General features: G+C 46.7%; 1 protein-coding gene across 4 annotated transcripts in view; it reads right to left on the minus strand.

Moving 5' to 3' along the window:
- The window catches only part of Rhbdl2 (rhomboid like 2), a 75,420-nt gene extending 70,719 nt beyond the window's left edge, over positions 1-4,701 (minus strand). For 2 of the 4 annotated variants that reach the window (XR_003481999.2, XM_027399214.2), the window contains exon 1: positions 4,470-4,701. The gene's annotated coding sequence lies outside the window, so the exon portion shown is untranslated. The remainder of the gene's footprint in view (positions 1-4,469) is intronic. The other 2 variants (XM_027399213.2, XM_035439634.1) reach the window with 2 other exon arrangements.
- Between the last annotated feature and the right edge of the window lie 5,202 nt (positions 4,702-9,903).

Genomic DNA, 9,903 nt, shown 5'->3' on the forward strand with positions numbered 1-9,903 from the left:
ACATAAGTCAAGCTGGATTCAACCTCCTTACAAGGACCTTGAACCTCCAATCCTCCTATGTCTAACCACCAAATGCTAGGATTACACCTGCACCCCATGCCCAGTTTATGCAATGCTGGGAATTGAACTCAGGGCTTCATGTATTTGCATATGTCTACTAAGCAAGCATCCTGCCAACAGAGTTACATCTTCAAGTCTTCCACTCTCTTTTCATTGTTTCTCTTTGTCTTTCCAAAGATGACCACACCTCTGTCTGTCCTCAGTCTTTCTGTGGTACAATATCCAGGACAGTTGGAAAACTGAGTACATTAGTGCATGTCTGTGATCCCATGGAACCTGAGGCTGGAAGAGTTGCAATTCAAGGCTAGCCTTGGCTACATAGTAAGGCCTTGTCTCATAACAATAGAAGGAGCCAGTTGTAGTGTCACACACTGGTAGGATATGCTGAAGAGGCAGAGGCAGGAGGATCATGAGTTTGAGGCCAGCCTGGGCTACACATTGAGGCTAGAGAGATGGCTCATTGGTTAAGAGTGCGTGCTGTTCTTCGAAAGAATCCACCTGGTGGCTCAGAACCATCTGTAACTCCAGTTCCAGGGGGTCCAACACCTCCTTCTGATCTCCATGGGCAACACGCATATACACGGAGCACATACAGATACATGCAAAAACACTCACATAAAGAAACAAATCTTTAAAATGAGGGACAGAAACCAAGAAAGCTTATAAAGTTAATTGGAGGTTGCTTTGTTCCTGAGAAAGAGCAAACAAAGGAGATTTTGGAAGGGGCTATACTTTACTATGGATGCATAGTGCTGATTTTACTTAAATCTACTCATTGGTGCTAATTATGAGCCAGATGGTATTCTAAGGATTTTCCAGAAAAATATGCTTATCTAATGCTCAGACGAAACCAGCACAATCGATTCTTACTGCCTTTACTAGTTACTTGCCATGATAAAATGCCTGGCAAAAGCAACTTAAGGGAGAAACTGCTTCTCTTGTCAGAGTTCAGTCCCTCACAGCTGGGAACCACAGCTGCAGGAGCTTGAAGTAGCTGATCACATGATCACACTGAATCCACAGTCAGGAATAGCAAGTGACAGTGACATGGTGGATACTTACCGACTAGACCCTCTGGCTAGCCAGGGAGCCCCAGGATCCTCCTGTCTCCACCATCTAGAGCTGTGAGTTCGGATTACAATTATGTGGTACCATACACAGCTTTTTCAAGAGTTCGGGAGATCAACCTTCTTAGGGCCTCATACTTACGCAGCCTGCACTTTACCAGCTGACGATCTAGCCAGCCTCTCAGCCTCATGTACCTGAGGCTGGCCTCAGTTTGTCGCTGAGGCTATGGCCTCCGATTTGATCCTCTTGTGTTCATCCATCTCCTGAGTGTTGGGATTATTGACACCTCTCACTGCTCATGGTTTACACAGCACTAGGGATGGGACCCAGGGCCTGTGTACGCTAAGCAAGCACTCTACCAACTGGTCTATATCTCCAACCAATCTCAATTCTTGCTCCGCCCCACCACTACACCTTGAACTGTGGTCATACTGAGCCTTAGCAGGTTGGGTTCCCACTCTCTGGTGGGTGCCCTCCTGAGCTCTACATTTTCTATCCTAATTTGTTGTCCCAATTTGAGTCCCTTTCTATCGCCTCTATGAAGCCTTGCCATATATTTGCATTGTAGAGGTGCTGGGGCTATACCACAGCAGGGAACACAGCAGACTTGACAGAGCGAGTGCCCTGTAAGGCCCCTCACCAACCTCCGCTTGTGTCTGGGATGTTTTCTTTGTGTCACAACTGCTTCTTTTAACAGACTGTGGGCATCCTGAGTACGAGACTTCTGTTTTAGCCATTTTGAATCCCTATTACACAGTCCAAGGAATGCATCATTAAATATTGGTCAGCTTCATTTACTCATAAAGACTCACTGAGCAATCTTATAGCAAGAACATAGAAGGCACACTGCTTATGTAAGAGCGATAGAGACACCATCCCTTCCTGCTTGGTTTGCCTAGGTTGCTTGGGTTTTGTTCATTTGAGACAGGGTCTTGCTGTGCAGCCCTAGCTGGCATAGTACTTGCTATGCAGCCCAAGGTAGCCTCAAACTCACCCAAATACACATGCTGCCACCTCCCAATGCAGGGACTACAGGAATGAATCACCATGCCAAGATGATTACTGCCCTTTTAGAACCTTTAGGGCTCCTGGGAAAGATTAAGCACTTGAATAAATGAATGAATGAACCAACCAACTACAGGAACATCTCCTCCCACATGAATAAAACAGCCCAGAAAAGAAGAAGTGAAAGGCTGGTGTTTTTGTAGTTAGAGGATGAGGACACCTCCCTCCACACAGAGACCTCCAAAGACAAGGAACTGAGCAGACAGCATGGAGTCTAATCTCCAAATTTGAATCCTAGCTCCAATATTTAGCAGCCATGTGGCTTAGGTTAATCCTATAGGGGTGAGAGTATTATAGCATGCTTATTATTTAATGAAACACCGTCTTTTTTATTTGGTTGGTTTGGTATTTGAGACAAGGTCTCTGTATAGCCCAGACTGGCCTTGAACTCAGCCTCCTGGTGTTGAGATGATGGGTTTTCACAAGCCCAGGATAATGCATTTTAGATGGTTGAGTGAGTGCTCAGACCCAGCTGGGGCTGGGGGGCTGTAGATAATCGCCACCTGTTGGGGAAGCCTGTCACTTTCTTCTGTGGTGTGCTACAGATAATTTGTCCCTTTAACACTAAATAATCCCTTGCCCCACTCCATAAATAGCTCTAATTAAAATCAGTGGAGATTCATTGAGATACCACTGGAATCGAGAGGGATGGAGGGGGGGATGGGGAATGGGGATGAGGGAGGGGAATGGGGGTGAGGGAGGGAATGGGGTGAGGAGGGGAATGGGGTGAGGGAGGGGAATGGGGTGAGGGAGGAATGGGGGTGAGGGAGGGGAATGGGGGTGAGGGAGGGGAATGGGGTGAGGGAGGGGAATGGGGGTGAGGGAGGGGGATTGGATTAGTGAAGGGACTGGGTGTGAGAAAATGACTACAATTTATTTTATAAATGTACAAAATTGTCAAACAATTTTTTAATGGGGAGGGTGGTTGGGAGTAGTGGCACACTGGGAAGGCAGAGACAGGAGGATCTCTGGGAATTCAAGGTCAGTCTAGTCTACATAGTGAGTTCCAGACCAGCCAAGATTACATAGTCGGACCTTGACTCAAAAAGAAGGTAATAAAATAGAATATTTTTAAACATGGGAGGGGAATAATGTTTTTGGCAGGTCTCAAGTCAGAAACACAGCATAAGGGTCAGGCCCTAGGCCTGGCCGAGTTTTAGGCCTTCAACTAGAAGTTGGTCTCCCCGCCCCTTCACACCTTCTGGCTTCCACCGGCTTCAGTTCAGTTTACAAGCCACCTAAGGTTCTGGGTTTGTCTTCTCTATCTTTACAAGCCTATGGCAAGGTTAGGGAGGGGAGTGGCTGAAAAGGGGACAAAGGAAGAGAAAGCATAGATGTTTATCCAGGCCCCACCGAGTGCCAGTCACCCAGCCTGCTCTAGATTCAGCTAGTTCCTTATCATCTTTCAAAACAAACAAACAAAACACAACCCATGATCTTAGCGATGAAGACACTAAGGACTAGGAAGTAAATAGGACATGTGGGTTAGGAATCCAGGCCTCTCTGCCACTGACTGGACTCCCACAGAAGTCTCGACCATGCCCTGCTGCCTGCCTGTCAGCTTGTAGATGTGTGCCAGTAAATTTCAGTTTTCTTATTCACAGGAGAAGAAATGGCGCGCTCCTGTCTCCAGACAACTGAAGTGCACGCTCAACCAATGAGTAAACAATAATAAATGGATGCTGGCTTGAGGGAGTGAAATCCCTCAGGTGTCTGTACCAGGAAGTAGGAAACAGTCCAGGGGAGCTGCCTTTCTGGAAGTGGTCAGACTGTTTTCCCGGCAATCCCCCTCAGGGCAGGGGCAGAGGCTGGGGAAGCACAGGGTAGGATGGTGGAGACAATACCTGCGGGTCTGGTTGCAGGTAGTTAAGTAGTAGAACACTTATCTGGCATGCTAGTACACACAGCACGCGCGCGCGAACACACACACACACACACACACACACACACACACACACACCAGCACTCCTCCCGCCAAAAATGAAAATAAACCCCTGGAGTTCCATGATGATGCTGCGAGAAAGTAATGAAGTGAGTGGCAGTGCTTGAACAATCAGTGAGGAAGCAGGATTAAACTCCCTGTTCCCCTCCCCAGCCATTTCCAAAGCGCTACCAACTTTGAAACGAAGTTTCAGAACCCGAAGCTACCACTCTAGGTTCTTCAGGAAGGTAGATTCTGGAAGCAGTAGCATCAGCTTTTGTGCCTCTGCCTGGAATTCCTGCCACCAGCCTCGTATTTCAGCACTCCCATCGCCGTCCCCAGTCCCTGCACTTACCTGGGGAGACCAAGGCACAGTCGTCCCACACCGCAGTCCGAGCTTGCTCTTCAAGCAACAATTGGAGCTGCCTGCTGGCCCGAGCTGCAGCCTTCCAGGCTCTCCTTTTGCCTTCCCTGAACTAAAATCGTCCAGACAAGTTCCTAAAGAGGGAGGGAGTCAAAGGAAATTCCCTCTCCGCCTAGTGGCCTGGCCTAGGCTGGGCCAGCCTGCTAGGCAGTCTCTCCTGGGCTGGCCCTGGATGAATGAGCACTGGCCTCCTCCTACTTGGGTTTGTGCCAGGGAGCCTGTGACAAGCCGCCCTGCTCTTTCTCCTGGGCGCTGCTATCTATGCCTCCTCCTGGTCCTATGCTACTGTCTGTGACTGAGCTGGCCTTCTGTTCTCAGGTCTCTGGGAAAGGCCTGAATTGTGAGATCTCAGTTACTTTGCATGGGATGGTTCTAGATCACACTCTGGTGTGAACCAGGCCTGGTACTCCACAAAATGACTCGATGGCTCTGGACAGAAGTTTAGTCACAAGGCTCCAGGGTTCTGCCCACAGACGGTATGTGCCTTCGACCCAGTGCAGTGGGCTTGCCAGTCTAAATGTGTAGAGGATGACTGGCCTTGTGCCAGGTCCTGACAGCAGGGAAGTATGTTATGTTAACCTGGTGCCTGCCCTCCTGCTTTACTAGCAAGACAAAGAACAAAGTACTCCTGCTGAAGGTTTGCCCAAGATTCAGGCAGCATGACCAGGGAGGATTTCCCTGTGTGGAAGAGTTCTCAGAGGTGACATACGAGATGAGCCACTGAAGTTCAGAATTGTGAGCAAGAAGTGTCAGGCCAGGAAGGGCCTTGCAAGGCTTGCTGGGAAGTATTCAGACTTTATACTCAGACATGGAAAGACTCAGAGAGGCAGAAAGCTGAAGTCAGATTCAGCTAGGATTTATTTTCTGCACTGGGGATGGAACCTAGGGTCCTATATGCCAGGCAACTGCTCTACCACTGAATTACATCTTCACCTAAAAGTGGCATTTTAGTTTTTTAACAAAATAGAAATAACTAATTAATTTTATGTGTATATGTGTGTGCTTGCTTACTTGTTTGTGGACTCTGTGTGTGTGTGATGTGTGGTGTGTATGTATGTGGTGTGTGTGTATGTGGTGTGTGGTGTGTATATGTGGTGTATATGTGTCTGTGTGTGTGTGTGTGTGTGTGTGTGTGTGCGCGCGCGCGCGCGCGTGTGTATCCACAGGTGCTGGAGGACATTGGATTTCCTGAATAATGGAGTCCTAATCCAGAACACTGATCAGGAGTGTAGAAAGGAAGGGAACAGAATCAGAGGTGTTAAGAGGAAGGCAGATTGAGAAAAGAAAAACAAACAAAAAAAGGAAGGCAGAGTATGGTGGCACATACTTATTCTAACACTTGAGCTGTGGAGGCAAGAGGATCACGATTTTGAGGTAAGCCTTAACTACATGGTAAGACTTTGTCTAAAAGAAAAAGCTGGATATATATCTCAGAAATAAACAAAACAGCTGCCCAGCACGTGGGAGGCCGTGTTTAATACATAGCAATGTAACCAAAAAAAAAAAAAAAAAGTTAAGATTGTAGCACTGGATGCTCTTCCAGAGAACCCAGGTTCAATTCCCAACAACCACATGGCAGCTCAAAAGATCTCCTGTTCTGAAGGATCTGACGCCCTCTTCTGGCCTCTGCGGGTTCTACATGCATATGGCGTACAGACATACATGCAGGCAAAACACCCATACACACAAAATAAATTAATAATTTTGTAGTGTAATGTCTAACAGAGGAGTCTGGCTATCTAGAATGAATCCCAGGTGTCATGTCTATTTTGGTTGCCAACTTGACTACAGCTGGAATTAATTAAAACCCCAAAATGGCTGGGCACACTTGTAAGAGATTTTTGCTTAATTAAATCATCTAAAGTGGGAAGATCCACTTCTAATCTGGATCTTTGAGGTGGGAAGACACATCTTTAATCCAGATCTTTTGAGGGTGGAAGACCCACTTCTAATCCGCCACACACCGTCTGCTGGTAGCCCACACAAAGGACATGGAAGAAGGAAGCCTCTCCCTGCCTGCTTGCCCTTGCCCTCACTAGCAAGTCCATTCCTTCACTGGCATTAGAGGCCACTTCTTCAGGATCCTAGGGTATATCTGAAGACCAGCTGAGATATCCAACCTGGTAGACTTAACTGGATTCTTGGACCTGCTGTTCGTAGGCAGCCATTGTTGTTGGGTTAGCTGGACCACAGCCTGTCAGATATATATATATATATATATATATATATATATATGAGAGAGAGAGATTAATTTTATAAGTCCTGTTACTCTAGAAAACCCTGACTAACACAGGGATAACCTGTATTACAGGTTGGATGGTACTCGCCGGGAAAGTACTGCTGAAGGGAATTAACTCTGTTCTGGACTTGTGGGTTCAAGAATACCTGTGCAAAAGGTCCAGGAAGCAGCTGTTCCATAGAAAGATAACCCATTCATCTCTGAGGTACCCAACAGGAAGGAGAGGTTGCATTCAGCTAGAATGAAGGGAAAGTAGTGAATAAGGCTGTTACAAATGCCTTATTTGTAGAGGAAGCAGATCCTGTTCTTAGCACACCAAACAGGACACAACCACCTGGAACTCCAGTTACAAGGGGTTTGGTGCCCTCTGACCATTGAGGTCTCCTGAATGTACATGGTAACATAAACTCATGCAGCCACACGTACCTATGAATATGAATCATTTTGAAAGTCAATTTACAGAGATCTGGAAAGGGGAAAGGAAACAGCTAAGAGCTGTTGAAGATCCAAGAACCATCAGTGGGAAGCCTTTACCACCTCTGGGTCCCCAGGGACAGTAAGTAGCAGTGTTGGCTGAGCTCAGTTTGAGATGGAGTTGGAGACAAGGAAAACAGTCACTGATGGAGCAAGCAGGACCAGGGAAATTATACCCTGACCACTTCCTTCCCCCACTTTTCTGGTCCCCATCCCTCTTTTTTTTTTCTTAGATTTTATTTATTTATTATGTATGCAACATTCTGCTTCCGTGTATATCTGCACACCAGAAGAGAGCACCAGATCTCATAACGGATGGTTGTGAGCCACCATGTGGTTGCTGAGAATTGAACTCAGGACCTCTGGAAGAACAGTCAGTGCTCTTAACCTATGAGCCATCTCTCCAGCCCCCATCCCTCTTATTGGCTGCTGTTCCCCAAGGCACAGAGCACCCTAAGAATGGGTGGGGGTCTCGAGAGGCAGCAAACAGCTGAGAAAATAGAGATTTGAGACGTGCAGAGAGTATGGTGTCACACACACAGAGACCAGCCACAGTGAGTCCCAGCCCACTGAACGCTATGTAATGAGGCTTATCTTTAAAAAGGGCAATTTGCATAGAAATGGCAAAAGAATCCATGTAAAAAGATGGGTCACACAGGGAGGGAAATCAGAGAAAAAAAGAGGCTCTAGGACAGGACTCTAAAGTATACCAACGGGAACATGCTGAGAATGTAGCCATGGAAAGCTAGGACAGGGGCCAGAGCCCAGAGCTGAGCGTCCTGACCATGCAGGGACTCATTGGTAAGGAAAGTAGATGAGAATTGGGCCACAGTATCGTATCGTGGGCTGTTCTGAGCACTAGAGATTGATTGCTGGGGCTTTTTGCAAAGATCTTTATAATTACTTGAGAGACTTGAACTCAACTCCTCCTTTTTTTTTTTTTTTTGACACATGGTTTCTCTGTGGCTTTGGAGGCTGTCCTGGAACTCGCTCTTTAGACCAGGCTGGTCTCGAACTCACAGAGATCCGCCTGCCTCTGCCTCCTGAGTGCTGGGATTAAAGGCGTGCGCCACCAATGCCGGCTCCTTTTTCTTTTCTTTTTTTCTCAAAGTAGGTGACACAAGTTACTTGCCAGGTGTTAGAGGGTGAGGGCTGGTGGGAAGAAGGAAAGTGTCACTGCCAAAACAGATGAGACTGCAAGCAAAGCAAGCAAGGCGATGAGGAAATGAGGCTCACGGATGGGTACCAGAATCCAGTCAAAGGGCACACAGCGACAGTCAGCAAGAACAATAACCTAGGACAATCAATACAACGTGTGTGACTCAAGATGGAGCCACTAACTTCAGCTCCTGGGACTAGGTGGAGACTGAGCTCTTTTTGTTGTTGTTGTTTGTTTGTTTTTTGGTTTTTTTGTTTGTTTGTTTTGTTTTTCGAGAAAGGGTTTCTCTGTGTAGCTTTGGAGCCTATCCTGGCACTCGCTCTGGAGGCCAGGCTGGCCTCGAACTCACAGAGATCCCCTACCTCTGCCTCCCGAGTGCTGGGATTAAAGGCGTGCGCCACCAACGCCCTGCGCCCTGCGCCCTGCAGAGACTGAGCTCTTAAACACAGTGGAAACTATATTTAGAAAGAAGGGGAGAATGGAAGGGGACAAAGAAGAGAGGGAGGAAAGAAGAGGAGGGAGGGAAGAAAGAAAGAGCCTTGTGGATCCAAGAACAGAATGAACATGAGGAGGAAAGGAATCTCACTCCTTGTTCAAGTCTCAGTCTCTGAGAGTGGAGAATTGCAGCATAATTACCATTTGCTGCGGTTACCTATAGAGATAATAATCCTTTTATATAGACATTTCAACTAAGAATGACCATGCTTAAGGTTCAAACATGTGTGCTATTTCTCCTCTCACTGTATAGCCTTTCTCCCAGTACAGTCTTATGCCTTTCCCAGATGTCAACCTGCGATTTTCAAGAAGTTTCACAAACAAGTCTATACAATTAAAGACTTGTCTTAACCGTCCTTGCAAACTCTGTGACCCATGATTTGACCTTATCAGGTTGTAATCATAGCCAAGTCACTAAGGTAACCATCCCATGATCTCATTCACCACAAAGAAGCCGGAGGAAGAGAAACCCCTCAGAATCTCTCTGAATAAGGTGATTTCAGGAACACCCACCCTATCAGCAGCTGGGGGAGCACCAAGAGCACCCAGGAAGCAACAGGTCTCAAAACTGCACCACGGAGAGTGGTTGTTTCATGGATCTAGGCTGCAACCAGCCTTTGTTTGGATTTCATGAAGAACAGGCTACTTAATGGGAGAGAATTGGCCATGTGACTTCAGAGAAGCATCTACCCACAGCCAATGCACACACAAGACAGGGAACCTTAGGAAGCAAAGCTGAGTCCTATTTCTCTCTCCATACTGGCCAGAACCAGACTTGACATTGAGTTAGGATTTCCAAAGGTGTTAGCAAAAACAGATTTGGGGAAGACTAATGCATTCATAGTAAACATTTTGGATTGATACATTTTCATTTAGGATTTGGGCATCAGTTTGTTTTTATTTTATGGGTGTGATGTATATGAGCATATAGATTTATACCTGTAAACATTGGGTGTGCAGGTACACCCAATGTGTGTGCATATGTATGCAGCAGCCAG

The sequence above is a fragment of the Cricetulus griseus genome, chromosome 2 (assembly GCF_003668045.3).
Source record: "Cricetulus griseus strain 17A/GY chromosome 2, alternate assembly CriGri-PICRH-1.0, whole genome shotgun sequence".
Lineage (NCBI taxonomy): Eukaryota > Metazoa > Chordata > Mammalia > Rodentia > Cricetidae > Cricetulus > Cricetulus griseus.